General features: G+C 39.1%; 1 protein-coding gene across 2 annotated transcripts in view; it reads right to left on the minus strand.

Moving 5' to 3' along the window:
- The window catches only part of VIT (vitrin), a 114,142-nt gene extending 109,421 nt beyond the window's left edge, over window positions 1-4,721 (minus strand). Inside the window, exon 1 of one of the 2 annotated variants that reach the window (XM_047782287.1) lies at window positions 4,457-4,721. The gene's annotated coding sequence lies outside the window, so the exon portion shown is untranslated. The remainder of the gene's footprint in view (window positions 1-4,456) is intronic. The other variant, XM_047782286.1, reaches the window with a different exon arrangement.
- Between the last annotated feature and the right edge of the window lie 14,167 nt (window positions 4,722-18,888).

Below are 18,888 nucleotides of genomic sequence, written 5' to 3' on the forward strand. Positions count from 1 at the left end.
TGCTCTTCCCAGGCAGCGAGAGCATTTCCTTCCGAGGGGCAGTCTCTCAGGGTTTCTTTAAGGTTTGCTGTCTGTTGAAGCGGAAACATTTTCGAGTTGATTAAAAACAAATTCTGAACCCAGTATCCACAACTGTTTTGGGGATGAGGTAACCATAGGAAAATGTGATCAACAAAGCTAAAATTGTCTTTGCCCTACTGTGAAAACAATGTTGGCCCTTCACCTCCTGGTCTATAAACAGGAATTCACCTAGATGATCTTAGACTGACTTAAATTTGTTTGTGTGTGTGTATCTTTCTTTAATTGAAACTTCCAATTGGTTCTTTTTAATGTTTCATTTTTTTTTTTTAATCTCTTCGTTGGACTGATTTTTCTTCTCCTGACTTGGTTAGGATATTTACCTGTGTTCTCTTGTGGCTCTCTGAACATCTTTAGAATTATTTTGAATTATTTGTCAAGCCGTTCATGTGTCTCCATTTCTTTGGGGTCAGTTACTGAAGTTTTACTGTATTTTTCTTGGTGGCATCCTGTTTCTCTGATGCTACATAGCTTTGTGTGATGCCTACTTGTTTGAAGAAGCAATCACCTCTCTCAGACATCAGGGACTGACGTCTGTAAGGAAAGATCTTCCCCAGCGGGAGGGGGCACACTGGAACGTGCTGTGACCCAGGTCAAGTGCTGTAGGGTCAAGTATGGTGGCTTGTGTTAGCTTCAGGTCCAAAGAGGTGTGATAGCTTGACAGCTTAAGTCACAGTGTCAACATTGTGGTCCCTGGAGAGAACTGTGTCAGATCCACAGTAGCTGCAAAGGCTGTTGGGGTCCTCAGTGGTGCCTTCAGGTCAGGTAGAAGTGGTGACTGGAGCTGGCGGTAACCGTTCCACTGTGGGACCAGTTGCAGACATACATGTAGGGGTGAGCGCCAGGGTCAGCGTTAAGGGCTGGGACTAACTTTGGGTGCCCTAGCAGCTGTGGGGCCCCTGGCTGTCAGCATGCACTCCTGTGGCTGCAGGGTCTCACCACAGGTTGCACACAGCAGTAGAGTCTGGCAGTGGGAGTTGGGTTGGTGGGGTGCAGGTGCACAGCTGGAGGGCTAATTGCAAGGGAGCCCGGCAGTGTAGGCCAGTGTAGGAGTCAGGGCTCTGGCTGTCTGTGTGCATTCCTGTGCCTTAATTCAAATGTAAGAACAGGCGCTATCAAAAAGACATTTCTGATGGGTAGCCTAGATTTGCCCTGCTCTATCACTCTGGTCTATCACTCCCTTCTTACTCCATTCTCTGCAGGAGCTGAAGCTGCTCACTGCCACTTGCACGAGAGAATTTCATGCCCATAAAAGCCAGCAAGTTCCCTTTGCACTTCTCTCTCTCACCATATGTGTGTTCAGGAAGCCAGGAATTTTACCGCCTTCTGCAAACCACGGGCAGACACGTGTTTAGGCAGCCAGAGGGGGACGTTTGGGGCTTCTCAAAATACAAACATCACAGAAGTTGCTCTCTCACTGATGGATTGATTAGCTCAGATTCTCTGGATAAAGAGATGGCAACGAATTTCTAATAATTACATTCATATCCCATAGTTCCACATATGTATTTGTTTCCTACATCCAACATATTGATGTTTAAAAGTTTGAAGAGGATTGCAAATAATGTTTCACAGCTGACCTGATTCCTTCATTCCAGTCCCATACGATAAAAAATTACTTGCTAACATTTGGGTACTGACAGTTGTACCAGGCACCACTTGAAGCTTTTTGCCACAACTCTGTGAGGTAACCACTAATGAAAGACCCTTTTTACAGATGAGAAACCTGAGGCCCAGAGGGTTTACAAAATTGCCAAAGTTAACACATTTAAAAAGTGGCAGAGCCTCCTGCCTGCCTGCAGGATCCATGGCCTAGGAAGGCTGCTTAGCCTTGGCCTTGCCTTAACTTTGGATATTTGACATTATCTCCACTTGAGGTTATAGAGGCATAGAGATATACCATAGAACTGAAGGAAGTCTGTCTTACCACTTGAATCACACTGTTCTCAGTATACTACGGATAGATACGTATAAATAGATATGTATATATATATATGTATATATATGTATAAATAGATATGATATATAATATATATAAATATATATATAAATAGATATAAATAGATATAAATAGATATGATAGATATGTATAAATATGCATACACACATATATATGTATATACACACAACTATTTTTATGTTAACATAAAAATTATGTTACTTTTCAATTTTGTACATATTTACAGTCTTAGGTACACATAAACATTTTAAGCATACCATAGGTTCCATGACCCTGTTTTGATTTTGTAGTGTATGGAGAGTCTTACCAGTGACATTGGTCTGTTGAGAGCATAGAACCATAAGATTAGAGGGAAAACTTAGAAACTCTCTTATCCAACTTCTTCATTTCATTTGTGAAGAAATGCAGAAACAGAGATGTTGAGTAACCTCCCCAAGGTCACACAGCTAGAAAGCCCTTCCACTGACAGATTGGCCTGTGTGCTCTGTCCTGTACCCACTGCTCTTGATACCTGGCTCATGCCTCCAAATTAGCAAAGAGAAGAGAAGTGACACACATGGGCATGGATAATGGGGACATCCTGGAGGCCACGAAACATTTATTTTACAACCAGTCATTCCTTCCCATGCATCTTTTGTTTTTTTTTTTTTTTTTTTTTTTTAGGAATATGTGGGAAAAACGATTCTATTTCTTTAGAACTTTTTACATTTCAAAACCCTTTTAAAACTGAGAATCGCTATTGAACCTCAAGACCATCCTGGGAAGGGGTGTACACAGGCATTGCTCTTTCTGTTTTTCAGATGAGGAAACACAAGTCAAAAGCTGTTACACACCTTTCCTGAGGTAGCATGGCTAGGTAGTGGGCAGAGCTGTTACTGCAATTTAAGACTCTTGGCTTGGGACCTGAGTCTGGACGGCACTGCTTTCCCATATACAGTATGTCTTAGAGGAATTATAGAGTAGAACAGCGCAAGCATTTTTGTTCTCTTGATGCTATTCATAAACCATTCTCAAACCCAGTGTATTTTCTCTGAAAGAAACTATTCTTCATGTGATCAGCAACTTGGCAAAAAAGATAATTAGATCTTCTAAACGCTATTCATAAAGTAAACGCTATGTCAGGATAGATATTAAGCATTTCCAAAGTTCCTAACGTATTTCCTTTCAGTGGGGAGGTATAAGATATATTTAAATGAAGCTTACTCTGGGAAACTAGCATATTGCAATTAAAAATGCAGCCCTTGTCGTCTTGCAATTCTTTGTCGAAAGCCCTTTTACAAAAGAGGGTATTTTAATTCAATAAATAAAAGACAGACACTTCCAGCTTTCCTATGGGCGGAGTAGCTGCTGCTTGAAGCTCACACATACAACAGAGAAAATACACAAACAAATAGTATTTGATCTTGCCTTGCTGCAGGCTGTTTTCATCTTTCAAGAGACGGAGGGAAAAACCACCTCAGAACTTTACCACCGAAACTTCCAAATTTATTGCAACACAACGTAATGGCAAAATGCTATTTTCTTAGTGCTCCCATTTTGGCATAACCACCATGGCCAAGAATGCCTGGTTTTATATTTACAATAAATCCAAAGAAAATCTTGAATTCCACTCTCGATTTGGGGACGGCAAAGATGCCGTGGGTTGTTAGGAGCAAATCATTGAGTCTAATTATTCAATTTTATCCTCTCTGTTTAACCTGAGCTCAAGGCAGTTATTTCATGTTTATACTGGTTTAACACAAATCATGATTAAAAGAGATTTGGTATCCTGTTTCCCTGTGCAAATTTGGGCTACAATAGTAGACTTAACAATGCCAGCCCTTACTTGGGCTTATCAGTTTAAGAAGCATTCAGACTAAGGAAACACTTCCAGTGTAAACAAGATACAGAAATGCACATCTAGCCACATTCCTCTGAGATCTGTCTGAATAGAGAGAAGTATAGATCTATACTAAATCGTTTCTGTTTTAATTTCACATACAAGTGCCCATTTCTGCTTTTCATACATTGCAATAAACAGTTTGTTATGTTGCTGTTGCATTCCATGTAGGAAGTAAGTGATAAACAAGAACAAGGTAATAGACTTAAATGTACTTTAAAGTTCTGCACAAGCGTAATACCTTTCAACTTATTTAACCACATTTAAGTTGCTTTAAAGCTACAGCAAAAATCTTGTTCTAATCTTGTCTCAGCACTATTTATTTATAGTTGAGATATATATATATAGATATATATTAGTTTTCAAGGATGTCAATTACCACCCAATCTGATCTCAATTCTCCTGAGACCAAAATTTTGCACAGACTCATTACTTGGTCAAGGGATGTATTCTAGTTTCTAAATCATAAATACATTTTCATGTATTCATAACAAGGAGCGGAAAGCAAACTATATAGGTTAGTAATTCATTAGACATACCTTGTTTGAAGAAAGCAAATTTTTTTTCAAAAATTTTCCACCACACTGAATGGATATTCTTTTTTCCTTAAGCTGTTCTGCATCACAAATCCCATCCAAATTATTCTAAAGAAGAAACAAGAAGTCCAAGCACCTTTTCTCTTCTGAGAGAAGCTAATCAAACATTCCCATCAACCTCTCAGCACTTTGAAAAGCACATTTACACCACACACACACACACACACACACACACACACACACTCACACACACTGCTTCTCACACTGGTTTTTAGTGCTGAATTAGGCGGTCCTCTTTCAAATTTCCACTCCCACTTGCCTTTTTTTTTTTTTAAGGATTTCTAAATATTCTTTTCTAGCCCAAAGTACACAATTTCAGTAAGCAAATTCTACAATTAGGAATTCTTAAATGTAATAAAGAAGCACATAGATAATATGGAAGATTTAAAATACACTTTAAAATTGCCCTAAGCAGAGTAGTTAAATTTTCTCTTTCTTTTTCAAATGCTAGCAGACAGCTGGATTAAACTGCATAAAGAAAGAAAACTGTGTAAACACTACCGAACTGATTCTACTGGACTCTCACTTTTGGAGTAAAAATACTTTTCCTCCACGGTAAAGCTATTTTTTGGGTTTAGTTCACTTCGGTCCTTTCTGCATTTTGGCAAGAATGGAATGACTCTCGACTATGCTGCCGGAACAGGACACAAGATAATAACAGTGGGAAGCAAAACCTGGCTCCTGTTTCAAAACACTAATGATGGATAGCTCACATTATAAGTGAAATCTGCCGGATTTAGTGATTTACATATTAGTGTCATCAATTAAATTGAAGGGATTCAGACCTAAAACATACATTAGCGTATCACAGCATCTTAAAAACAGACCATAAAAAAGTACATCTGGCAGTCCTTGAGATTCAGATGTTTATCGGTATGACAGAGCTGCTTCCTTCCAGCAGGGCTGGAGGGAGCACAGGGCCCATCCTCTGCCTGCGGGCTCTGGGCTCATCCAGCCCCACCCAAGGAAGAGAAGCTTCCCCATTAGCAAGCAGCCCCGGGGACTGCTCCTTACTTAAGATTATGTTTGAATCTTTTCCCCCTTCCATTTGGTTCTGCATTTAAATTATTTCTCAGTCCTGGTTTTTTTCTCCACAAAATCCTGAGCCGAGATCCATTAGTGGTCAGGGTGGTGCTGCCATAGGGAGGACGGCCTGTCCCACCCTTTGAGTCAGGGGAGGTTTGAATGAAATGCTGGCCCAAGCATAATTAATAATAGTACTATTAAGGTCAATAATAACAACACTAATTGCCATTTTTGTGATACTTATGCTAGAAAGGGTGATAAGCCCCTCCACATCTATCAACTCATTTAACACTTAGAAGGACCTAGAGGGGTCAGTACTATTACTTCCATGCTAGATATAAGCCTCAAATTCAATCAAGGCTGTCTGACTCTGACAAAATGTGCTGTTAGGATGTAGAGCTTCTTTTGATTCATTAGTTTAACTTGTCTTCTAATGGTAAATAGGGCAGAGTCAAATGTAAATGTACTGAAAGCTTGTGAAGAGATACTTAAAGTGAAATGCAGATTGAAAAGCAGCGAAAGATTTTGGAAATACATAATTATGATTGCACACCATTATGGATGTAATTAATGCTAATGAATTAACTTTAAAATGGTTAAAATGGCAAAATTCTTGTTATACATGTTCACCACAATTTTTAAAAATAGTATTAAAAAAAAAAAAAGAGAAAGAGAGAGACATTCTCCTTTAAAATAAACAGTGAAATATCGCTTTTCATCAGATTGGCCAGAATTGGAAAGCTGGAAGATGCCCACGGTGGACATATGGTGGCCCTGATGGGCTGCTGATGGTGTGAACAGATGTGGTTATTCTAGAGCCCTCCAGAAGTATTCAGTCACACTATATGTGTACCCTAGAGCCAGTGAAGCGCCTCGTAGGATATTCTTTGATAATCTTCTTGCAAGGGCCACGAGAAATCCATCCCTAGAGAATGTGGAGTAAAGTGTGGCAGATGCACAGGAAGAAATACCATGCAGCTGGAAGCAAAGAACCAGATGTGGGGTTTGAACATCCATCCCCACTCCAGATCACCTAGGTTTGACTGTTGGTTTTGGCACCTGCCATTTGGCAAGTAACCTAATTTCTCTCTTTCTTAGTTTCTTCATCTGTAAAATCTGGAAAAAATAGTAAAACCTATATCTCCTAGTTATGACAATGAAAGGAATTCATACCTGTAAAGTTCTTGGAATCTTCCTTTGTGTGAAGTGACCACTAGGTGAGGCTTTTTTGTTTGTTTGTTTTAATTTTATGGCTGCACCCTTGGCATATGGAAGTTCCTGGGCCAGGGATTGAATCTAAGCCACAGCTGTGACCTATCAGCTGTGGCAATGCTGGATCCTTTTAACCCACTTCGCCAGGCCGGGAATAGAACCCATACTTCTGCAGCAACCTGAGCTGCTGCAGTCAGATTCTTAACCTACTGCACCACAGCAGAACTCTTATGTGTGTTTTTTTAAACAAATAAAATGTACATCAACACTCCTGTATTGATTCTATTGCTGTGTAACAAATTACCGCACATTTGGTTTCTTAAAACAGCACCATTTATTATCTTGCATTTCTGTAGTTGAGAAGTTCAGGCCTGGTGTGACTGGGTTCTCTGCTCAGGGTCTCACAGGGCTGAAATCAAAGTGTCACCAGGACTGGGTTCTTATCTAGACGCTTTGGGAAAGAATCCACTAAATCAGGTTGTTGGCAGAATTCAGTTCCTTGTGAGTCCTAGAACTGAGGTTCCTGTTTTCTTGCTGGCTGTCATCCAGGGGGCTGCTCTTAACTAGTAGGGGTCACCTGACTCCTCATTGCATGGCTCTGTCCTCTTTAAACCAGTCATGATGTGTGGGATGGTTTTCATGCTTGAGATCTCTCTGACTTTCTCTGTTGTAAGAAGCCAGGGAAAACTGCTTTTAAAGGGCTCATGTGATTAGATTAGGCCCACTGGGATCCTCGTCTTGTCTTTTTTTTTTTTTTTTTTCATTTTTTGTCTTTGTAGGGCTGCACCTGAGGCATATGGAGCTTCTCAGGCTAGGGGTCAAATTGCAGCTAAAACCCTGACCTACAGCACAGCCACAGCAACACTAGATCTGAGCTGCATCTGCAACCTATACCACAGTTCATGGCAATGCTGGATCCTTAACCTACTGAGGGTGGCCAGGGATTGAACCCACATCCTCATGAATCCTAGTCAGATTCGTTTCTGCTGATCTTCTTGTCTTAATGTCAACTGATTAGTCACTGTAATTATATCTGCAATATTGCTTTGCCACATAACATGACAACATCATGCCCCAGGGCAGAGATCATGGAGGCCATCTCAGAATTCTATCTGCCTCTACTATTGATCTTCAAAACATTGTACTGAGGCAAAGTGAGAAACAGAATGAGAAGCATAATACAATACTGCGATGGTTAATTTTATGTGTCAACTTGATGGGTCCACCAGGTGCCCAGATATTAGGTTAAACATTATTTCTGGGTGTGTCTATAAGGATGCTTCTGGATGAGATTAGCATCGGAATCAGTAGACTTTCCTAGTAAACCAGATTACCCCACCACCACCACCCATGGGTGGCCCTCTTCCAATCTATTAACGGACTGAATAGAATAAAAGCCTGAGTAAGAAAGAATTCTTTCTTTGCCTCTCTGTCTTCAAGTTGGGACATTGGTTTTCTTTTGCCTTTGGACTTGAACTTGGAGTAGACTATACCATCAGCTCTCCAGGGATCCAGGCTGCTGACTGCAGATCTTGGACTTCTCAGCCTTCACAACCATGTTAGCCAATCTCTCTCTCTCTTTTCTTTTTTTTTTTTGTCTTTTCTAGGGCTGCACCCGTGGCATGTGGAGGTTCCCAGGCCAGGGGCCTAATCGGAGCTATAGACTCTGGCCTACACCAGAGCTAGAGCAACATGGGACCAGGCCTACACCACAGCTCACGGCAATGCTGGATCCTTAACCCACTGAGTGAGGCAGGGATCAAACCCACAACCTCGTGATTCCTAGTTGGATTTGTTAACCACTGAGCCACAACAGGAACTCCGTTAGCCAGTTTCTTACAGTGTATCTATATCCATGTCCCCATCTATATCTTATTTTTAACTCTCTATTCGCTCTATTTTTTAATTCTCTATGTATACCTCCTATTGCTTCTATTTCTCCGGAGAACCCGGATTATTGCAAATAGAATTGTGAAAATTGACATATAAACACATAAAACAACAATGTACATTTTGCAAGAATATATATGAGTGAATGTATACCAGACCCATGGTACTGCAGAGCCTTGTACTTGCTGTTCCTAAGGGCTTTTCTGGGGTATCTGCATGGCTTACATGCTCATCTTCTTCCTGTCTTTGTTCAGATGTCACCTCTTAAGTCAGGCCTTACTTGGCCACCTTATGTTTTGTTTTGTTTTGTTTGGCTGTGCTCATGGCATGTGGAAGTTCCCCAGGCCAGGGATTGAAACCTTGCTGCAGTTGTGACCTGTGCCACAAGGGAACATCCACTGGCTACCTTTATAATAGCCCTAGGCCCCAGCGTTTCCTCTTCCTCTTCTTTATTTTCCCATAGTACTTACCACTCTTTAATAATATTTACTACTTAACTTTTCATTATGCATCCCTTACTAGAATGTAGCCTCCCAGAAGGCAGTATTTTTTTTTATTATGTTTTTCCACTGATGTATTCCTAGCCCTTTGAACTAACACATAATAGGGATTCATATAAAAAGTGTTAACTAAATGAATGATTACAAATATTTGAGAATGCTTGCCTATGAAGAAAGGGAATGAGAGTGAAGAGTAACTGGGATGGAATGGAATAAAAAAGACATTAAAGCAAAAGTCGTGGATCCTTGTATGGACCGTGATGCTACTGCTGAGAATTAACTCAACCCTCTGTGCTCAAGGCTGGTGGCAACACAATACTTACAAAATAGTCAAGTTGATACTTCAGTGAAATCTTTGAGCTTCTTTGAAAGATCATAGTTTCTTTGTAAGTGGCCTTGAGCTTGCTGCTTGGCGTAAACTGAATTTCTAGATTATTTCTAGTTGACAGCAGAAATTGTGGTGGTCAGTTTTTCCTTCATTAGTACTTGCGATTCTGTTTTGCTTGTAAATCACCTATGGTTGCTTGAAAGCATCAGTTCTTTCTAAATAACTATTTGTCACTATATAAACTTAGTATCCCAGTCTTATACTGTATCTAAGTATAAAAACTCAAATTTCTTTTTGAACATTCTCTGTTGAAAGTTTTTATTATTGGCATAAACATTGAACTTGACGGCTCTTTAAACTACTGCCTCAATTTTTTTTTCACTCCAGAGATAGAACTCAGAGAAATCAATGCACTCTTCATATCACAAATCCATTCTTTTATGTGAGTTTTAAAAATGCAGGATGGCAATTTAAGGGTCTACGTAATGAGACAGCCTTTTCAGACACTTCTGATACTTTTACTGTGTGTAGGTATAAAACATAAGAGTTACACCTTTCATAACACAAGCTCACTGAAATGTCTAAGTCTATATCATGTTTGATGGTACATCAATTTTTCATAGAAATATGATTTGCCTTGAACTCCTTTACAGCAATTTGGAGACTTTTTCTCCCTATATTTTGGTAGAAGCTTACTGCAATGACCAAGTGTTCTTTCAGTTGCCTGGACATTGTTGAATATTACTGTTTAGTATATATATTTTGTGTACTGTTAATGTGAATGGAACATTGGCTAACATGATTGACTTTTGTTAAATTTATGTTATTACTGTCCGTCAGAAGTGAAGAGGTTATTACAAGGAAAATTGGAGCCAAATGGGAGCATAAATAACTTGCAAATGGTGGGCTATAGGTAGTCAAAAGAGATTTTGCTAAGGAAGGTGGAAGAGCCTTAAAAGCCAGAGCGAAGAGTTCTTAATATATTAGAAGGAAAATTGATTAGAGATTAGATAGGAGTTATTGATTGTGATTCAGAACTTTAACTTAGTGGTGCAATAGTGACAGTGGACCAATAGAATTCTTCTTCTTCTTCAGGCTATTAAAAAAAAGGATGTTAGGAAGATTACTACCCCCAAATGCTTCCCTGAAAGAAATGAGCTGGAACCGCTGTATCAAATACACACCCACAATATTCTAGGCCAAACTGACAAAAAAATAATGCAAATAAATCACTGTGAGTGCAATAGCATGAGAGAGAGTCAAAGACCTAAAGAATGATATTGGGAATTAGAGGCTATAACATAGATCCTAGCATTAAAAAAGGCTGCTGTTCTGGCAGATTAGCAAAATACAAAAGTACCTTATTCAAAACAAGGGCTCAAAATGGTTGGCAAGAGATTATAGGCCTTATATATCCCTTTTATGCCAAGTAAGCAAATGGAATCTAAAATAAAGGATTGGTTCACTGAACACTCTCAGCTGGGGCTCTGCTGATCTAAGCGGTATTGTACTGTGCTATACAGCTCTGCTTCTCAGTATAGGTTTGTGGTTGGCTAGGGAACTTCTGTTCTATGTATATTTATTTTGGTGTCCATTCTGCAAGGCATCAGCTATACAAGGGAAGAGCATCTTCTCATGGCAATGGCAAAATCATAAGTGGGCAAGAGGAAATATGTGTGGCCTCTTAAGGTTTAGTATTAGAACTGGCACACTTTCATTTTTTTTGGCTATGCCATTGACCAAAACAAGTTCATGACTAATCCCAAAGTCCAGGGGTAGGGAATGAGACTGCCTATAAATAGGCCATGACAATGGTGTGAATGAAGACTGAAATTTTTTATTGTTAATACAACGGCATATTTTATGGGTGTCCATGTTTGCCATTATGTCTTTCATCTCATACCTCTGTCTAGATTCAGATTTCTTTTTCTTGCTGCTAAAAATATTCAAGAAAATAAGCAATTTATAGAAACTTTTATCTATCAATCTATCTATCCATCTATCTATCTAAAATCCACCATCTTACTTAAAAGGGAAACTCTAGACGGATTTCCACTAAGATCAAAAACTCAGCAAGGATAGCTACTATCTCTACTACTATTCAGTATTGTACTAGAGATATTAGCCAATGCAATTCAACAAGAAAAAATCTATTATAAGAAGAAAGAGTAACACTATCTCTATTTACTAATATGGAAATTGATATAGATATGGGGGTGTTTGATATATCTCTTAGCTCTGCTTACTGAGAATGCCTAAAAGCAATGAAGGCCCATGACTAATGAGTATTTGTAGAAATAAAGTTTGGTTTCTAAATGTCATTCTTCAATAAATAAAATCAGATATCCTTAGAAAATACCTGATTTTAGGACTGGGAATGGGAAGATTCAAGATGTATGTGGAATATTTTAGAGCTAGTGAGAAAAATTATGGTAATGTGTCAAAAGAATAAGGAGCCAACTTGAAGGAGCTCTCAATGGCTGAATCTGAGCAAATTGAACAACAAATCAAATAATGATATTAATGAATTAAAACACATACAATAAAGGAATAATATTTGGGTTTGTACATAAATAAGTGGGAAAGAGGAACAGCTTTTCTTTAGAAAAGAATTCCACCTAATAAATGAAGAAAGAATGATGAAAATAGAAAATTACCATTCAGCAAATAACACAGTAGAGGGTGAAAAGATGACAAGAAACAGGATACTTATGTCATCTCAAAATATCTCCCCAGAAGGTATTTATTAATTAAATAGGTGGAAATATCCTTACATTGGAGAAACCTAGAAGACGCCACTTAACCTTGTGCACAATTTATATTATCATTAATTAGACTAATTGACTTCATGTGCCTCCTAATATGATGTACTAAGAAGAATACAACATCACTTCTATGGCATTTTTTCCAAAAATGCACAGCAGACTTTAATTATGAGGACATATCACCCCCACCCAAGTAGAAGAAAAGTCTACAAATGAACTGGCTAGTACTTTTCCAAAGTCATGAGAGACAAAGCCTGGGGAACTGTTAGAGATTATAAAAGATTAAGGAGATATGACAATTGATGCAATGTATGATCTTAGATTATATATTGGACCATAAATAGGATGTTAATGAGAAAATGTGTGAAATTTATTTATTTATTTATTTATTTTTTAAAATTTAAATGAAGTCTAAATTTTAGATAATGATGTTATAACAATGCTAATTTCATGACTTTGATGATTGTGTTATAGTTCTGTGAAATGTTTGTATTTGGAGAAATTGGGTGAAGAGTATCATCATCCCTCAATATCTGGAAACCCTACTCATAACAAAATCCAAGAATGCTCAAATCCTTTATATACAATGGTGTGGTATTTGCATATAACCTATGCACATCCTCTTGTATACTTTAAAACATCTCCAGATTACTCATAGTATCTAATACAATGTAAATGCTATATAAATAGTTGCTGTTGCTTGGCAATTTCAAGTTTTGCTTTTTGGAACTTTCTATCTGGAATTTTTTTCTCAAATATTGGTTGGTTGGTTGGATTTGTGGATGCAGAACCCATGGATACAGAGGGCTGACCATATATGTAAATTCATTGTACTATTTTTACAACATTTTTGTAAGTCTGAAATTATTTCATTATAAAAACTGATTTAAAAAAAGGAAAAAAGATGACATAACAAATGGAAAATTTATACCTAGAATATCATTCATACCTAGAAAGAGGTAACGGGTTTTAATAGCAATAACATCAAATTTGTATCAGGAAAACATATTCATGTCTTTTGGCTCTTTAATCTCAAATAAGGCACTTGAACATTCAGATTCTTTATTTGTAAAATGAGGAAAATAATTTTCCTGATCATTTTGGTATCAACTGAGGTAAAGTTGACTGTAATCTATAAATTGCTGTACAAATTGTTATTAATGATAATTATTATATGTTCCAGATAAGATTATTCAGGAATCAGGTCCTTTTCTTAATATTGAGAGTGGCTATGGAGAGATATAGAGCAAATTTTGATGTTTTCCTATGGCACCGTATTGTGTTGGCTTTTAAATCCCTGAGAATGGAAGCAAATGGAAGCCAGGCCTTGATGAGGAGAAAGGCAAGGTGATGTATCTGCAGATAAACCCAAATCCTGCCATATGCATAAAGGAAGGGCTCAGAGAACCCTTTAGAAGATATGGTCGAAGGGCCTGGATTTCCTTGTGGAAGAGACCTCAAGAATGTTTGCACAAAGCCCTGGTCACACAGATAAACGTGTTTGTCATAATGTTTGGGTCTTAATGTAAGAAAAAATGGCAGATCACCATTCAGAAATGTGTGTATAGATGACCCCCATCTGGATGGAGGTGGCTGGAGAGGTGGCAGTTTTGCTCTGGGAAGGTGGGTCTGAGAGTTTCCATCAGCCGAACAATGAGTAGAGCTTCTATTTGAAAGGGCCCAGTCTGAGACCGGATGGGACTGAAAATGGCATAAAAGCCATGGAAGAAATCACAAGGAAGAAATCAACAGGTTTAACAGCCTTGCCAGTAAAACTACTACACAGTTTTTTTAAAAATCCACACATACAATATAAAGGAATTAAAATACGAAGACCATATGGGAGAACATATCTGCAATAAACATGACAAACAGTTAATATTCACAAAGTAGAAAAATACTTAAAATTAGTAGGAAAACCTCAAAAGAACCCACCAAATGGAAAAAGCAGGCCAATGACATAAATAATACACACTTACCGCCCCCCCCCCCAGTAAAGAGGGAATAAACATGTGGAAAAGGACATTTAACCTATCTGTACCTTCAATAAACACAAATTAAACTGACACTGAAACACTATTTACAGCCTGTCAATTTGACACAGGTTTCTTAAAATATTCAACATTAGTAAAGGTGAAGACCAGTGGTTTGTTTGTTTGTTTGTTTGTTTTTTGTTTTGCTTTCTAGGGCCGAACCTGGGGCATGTGGAAGTTCCCTGGCCAGGGGTAGAATCGGAGCTGCAGGTATGGCCTACACCACAGCTCACGGAAACGCTGGATCCTTAACCTACTGAGCAAGGCTAGGGATCAAACCCTCATCCTCATGGATACTAGTCAGGCTTGTTACTGCGGAGCCACAACGGGAACTTCCAAGACCAGCGTTTTAATGTCCTGCCCACAGCAAGTGGTAGAAGTTGGTACAACCAAATTTGTTGTACTGATTTCGGAAAACAATTTGGTAAGCTGTACCATGAGACAAAAATAAATAAATAAATAAATAAATAAATAAATAAATAAATAATCACCTTTGACCCAGTAATTCCTCTCCAAGGAATCTATCCTAAAGGGAGCACGAGAGATGCGCTGGGTTGCATGTAGATGCAAGACCAATATTCAGCATAGTCTATGCTGCAACCCTGAGCTGGAGGTTACCCAGCCCAGAGCGTGGTAGGTGGGTGGGTGGGCCTTCCCAACACTCTGATCCCCAGGGCCTGCTAGGTTCAGGATCACCCAGCATCGTCTTGGGGTGTTCCTAAGGTACTGGGCTGTGCCCCAAAGCCCCAATTGTTATTGGTCCAGTGGCTGAGGAAAAAGCATCTGAACTTGTAGATATGAACGGGAGCTCTGCTGTTATTTGAATAGCTTTGTCTTTCTATTCCTCTGATCTCAGGAAACATTGGTAAGGAAGGGAACTATGATATTAATGCAGTTGACTCTTGAACAGCACAAGTGGGAACTGCATGGGTCCACTTATAAGCAGATTTTTTTTTATAAATAGTTTAAACCTTTTTTTGAGATTTGTGATAATTTGAAAAAACTTGCAGATGAAATTTGTACCCTAGAAATATTGAAAAAGCTAAGCAAAAGTTATAAGTGCATAAAATATATGTAGAAATATATATAGCAGGCAAAATGTATATATTAACTGTTGATATTATTGGAAGGCTTCTGCTCAACAATGAGCTATTAGCAGTTAGGAAGATTTTTTTTTTCTTTCTTTTTTAAAATTAAGGTATAATTGATTAACAGTGTTGGGCTAATTTCTGCTGTATAGCAAAGTGACAGTCATACACACACACACACACACACACACACACACACATTCCCGTAAGTTTTTTGAGATCAGAAGTTCCTTGCAGATTTCTGACTGCAGGAGTGGAAGGGTTATTGTTGTCCCTAAACTGCCCCCACCCCCACACTGTTCAGCTGTCACCTGTAATATTTATTGCGCATTTATTCTATGTCAGGCACAGTCCTAAGCACTTTGTATATATGAACTCATTTAATCTTCAAGCAACCGCAATGAGTAGCATTCATTTTAGAAATGAGAAAATGAGACAGAGAGTGACACGCCTAGGGCCACATGGATCGGCAGCCTCTCCTGACCTTGCTTGCCGTCTCCACCCCAGGCTGCTGTGAGGGTCAAGACAGAAAAAAATATGTGAAGGAGATTGTTCAAAATCATAATGCAGGGCTTACCCAAGTAAAGCCTACTTATTGCTTGGAAGGTAATAATAAAGAATGTAATCTGAAGCACCTATCTTGGCAGCATTGGCTGATAATTCCATATTTAAAATTTAAATAAAGAATAAAAATGAGTATTGAAAAATCTGTTGTTGTTGTTGTTGTTGTTTTTGTCTTTAAGGGCCGCACCCATGGCACATGAGGTTCCCAGGCTAGGGGTCTAATTGGAGCTGTTGCTGCTGGCCTACGCCAGAGCCACAGCAATGTGAGATCCGAGCCCCATCTGCAACCTACACCACAGCTCACGGCAACGCCGGATCCTTAACCCACGGAGCAAGGCCAGGGATCGAACCCACAACTTCACGGTTCCTAGTCGGATTCATTTCCGCTGCTCCACAATGGGAACTCCTATTGTTTTTTTAAACCTTGAGCTCATTGAGAAGGGATGACTGGCTGAGAAAAATGGAAGAGGTATGGTTTGGGTAAACTTATTTTTCTAATTTTCTGAAGGCAAAATTTTTTCAGCACATTTTTTTCATAGTTTTTCAGCAAATGGAGGTTTTCCACGGCCCCGTTTGGGAGTTCCATTTCCTTTTATCCTGCTTTTAGGTAGGCTTTCAGGCCAAGGAGGCTTCATTTACTTTGCAAGTAAGAAAAATGTTTTGCAGGGAGGGAGTGGAAGGGATCGGGAGCTTGGGCTTATCAGACAACTTAGAATAGATTTACAAGGAGATCCTGCTGAGTAGCATTGAGAACTTTGTCTAGATACTCATGTTGCAACAGAACAAAGAGTGGGGAAAAAAATGTAATTGTAATGTATACATGTAAGGATAACTTGATCCCCTTGCTGTACAGTGGGAAAATAAAATATAAAAAAAAGTTTTGCTTTTGCAACGTTTTGCCATGTGTTAATGTATAAAAAATTAATTAGCATAATTACAAAGCACTTGAACTAAACGAATGCTAATTATGATGAAAGCTGAACATAACCACTTCATTAGCAGAACTGGGGAAATGAAAACGGCAGGATGTTCCCAACCACGTGACAGACGAGCAAAAGCAGGTAGGTATGCTAGGTTTCACCACAGCACAGAAATCTGGTGGTTGGTGTCCAGCTAGTGGGCTGATCACCGGCAATGTCAGTCCTATGGAGTCTGGGATGGACGCCCTTGACCACCAGAATCCCTGAGGAAACCAAATCATATTTGGAGATGCTCCAAGTATTTTGAAACCCTGAGTTAGTGACATGTGAGGGTATTTACTTACCTCTGCGCGTCAATAACTTCTTCTTCCTCTCTTTTGAGGGAAACTCTTCTGTCTGTTCCTTAAATATGACATTCCTTAGTGGTCTTGCCCTGGCCTCTTTTCACCCCATGTGCCCTCCTGAGTTTGTTGTATTCACTTCCATAGAAAAAGCATGTGCTGAATTATTTCAAATCTTTCCTCCTGGACTCTCTCTCATAAGTTCCTCTGGCCATTATTCATCACCACCTTAAAACTTCACAGACACCAAACCAAAACGTCATAAAGGAGCTTGTCATCCTTCTAAATCCCCTGTCCTGATTTGTGGTACCCCATCCACCCAATTTAGCCAGTCGGAATCAGAGAATTGTCACTGCTCTGGTTCCCACCTCATTGTTTTTCTGTTAAAAAAATTTTTTTTATTGATATGTAATTCATATGTCATAAAATGCCCTTTTTTGGGGGCTCTGCCCACAGCATTTGGAAGTTCTCAGACCAGGGATTAAACCTGAGCCACAGCAGTGATGCCAAATCCTTAACCACTAAGCCACCAGAGAATTCCAAAATTTACCATTTTGGAGTGTACAATTCAGTGGTATTTAGTATAGTCACAGAGTTGTGCATCTATTAGCACAATCAATTCTAGGACATTTGTATCACTCCACAGAGAGCACCCCTTAGCCATTCTCCCAATCCCTCCCTCCTCCTCTCAGCCTTTGGTGACCTAATCTCCTTTATTCCTCTATAGATTTCCCAAGGCTGGATAGTTCATATGTCTGGAAATCTGTAATATACAGTGTTTTGTGATTAGCTCCTGTCATGTAGCATGTTTTGAGGTTCATCCATGTTGAAGCATATGCTAGCACTTTATTTTTTATGGCTAAATAATATTCCACAGTGCTCACTGTTTCTTGAATGGGCAGTTGTGTAAGTTCTTGTTTCTTTGCTTCCAGTCTTATCCCTTCCAGTCCAGTCTCTGTGCTGTTTACAGATTCCTCTGGAAACAAGACTGATTACAACCCACTTAAAATCTTTTGGTGGCTCCTGGCTTCTTTCAGGAGGAAGTCTAAACTCCTGAGCATGGCACTAACTACCCAGCTTCTTTTCCACTCTTCTCTTCCTGTACCCTAGGCATGGCCAGAGGGGACCACCTACTTCTGCTCTGTGTGAAGTGACCCTTTCTGGTCTTTGCAGGTGCAGCTCCTCTGCCAAGAATGTCCCTCCTGCCAGACTCTGCTAAACACAGGCCTGATCATCCTTCTCGACCTATATGTTGTATCCTTGAGTTTCCATAGGCCCTTGGTGGCAACTCTGTTAAGGTATGTATCACTTGCTAGGATTATATGTGAATATCTGTGAACTTCAATCCAGGAGCTACGTTTTACTTCTCTCTTTTTCCTCAGGGCCTGGTTCAGAGTCTGGAATTGAGACAGAAATTGATGAATGATTGTTAAATAAATACATGCTTGGAGATAGAGCATATTGTAAATATTCCTATTAGTAGCTTACAAATTCATAAGCAGTGTGAATATTTTTGAGCACATTGGGAATAACTGGGGTTACTAAATATCAGACTATTCTAGGAAAAAAAAAAGAAGCAAAGCTACTACTAAAAAGAGTAGAAATTTTATTGCCTGGGAACAGCTTCATTTATTTATCAAAAATTCACTAGACAATTGATGACCACACTGTTTCATTGTGACTCAACAGCTCCAGGATCTCGGTAAAT

This window comes from Phacochoerus africanus, chromosome 5 (genome assembly GCF_016906955.1).
Source record: "Phacochoerus africanus isolate WHEZ1 chromosome 5, ROS_Pafr_v1, whole genome shotgun sequence".
Classification (NCBI taxonomy): Eukaryota; Metazoa; Chordata; class Mammalia; order Artiodactyla; family Suidae; genus Phacochoerus; species Phacochoerus africanus.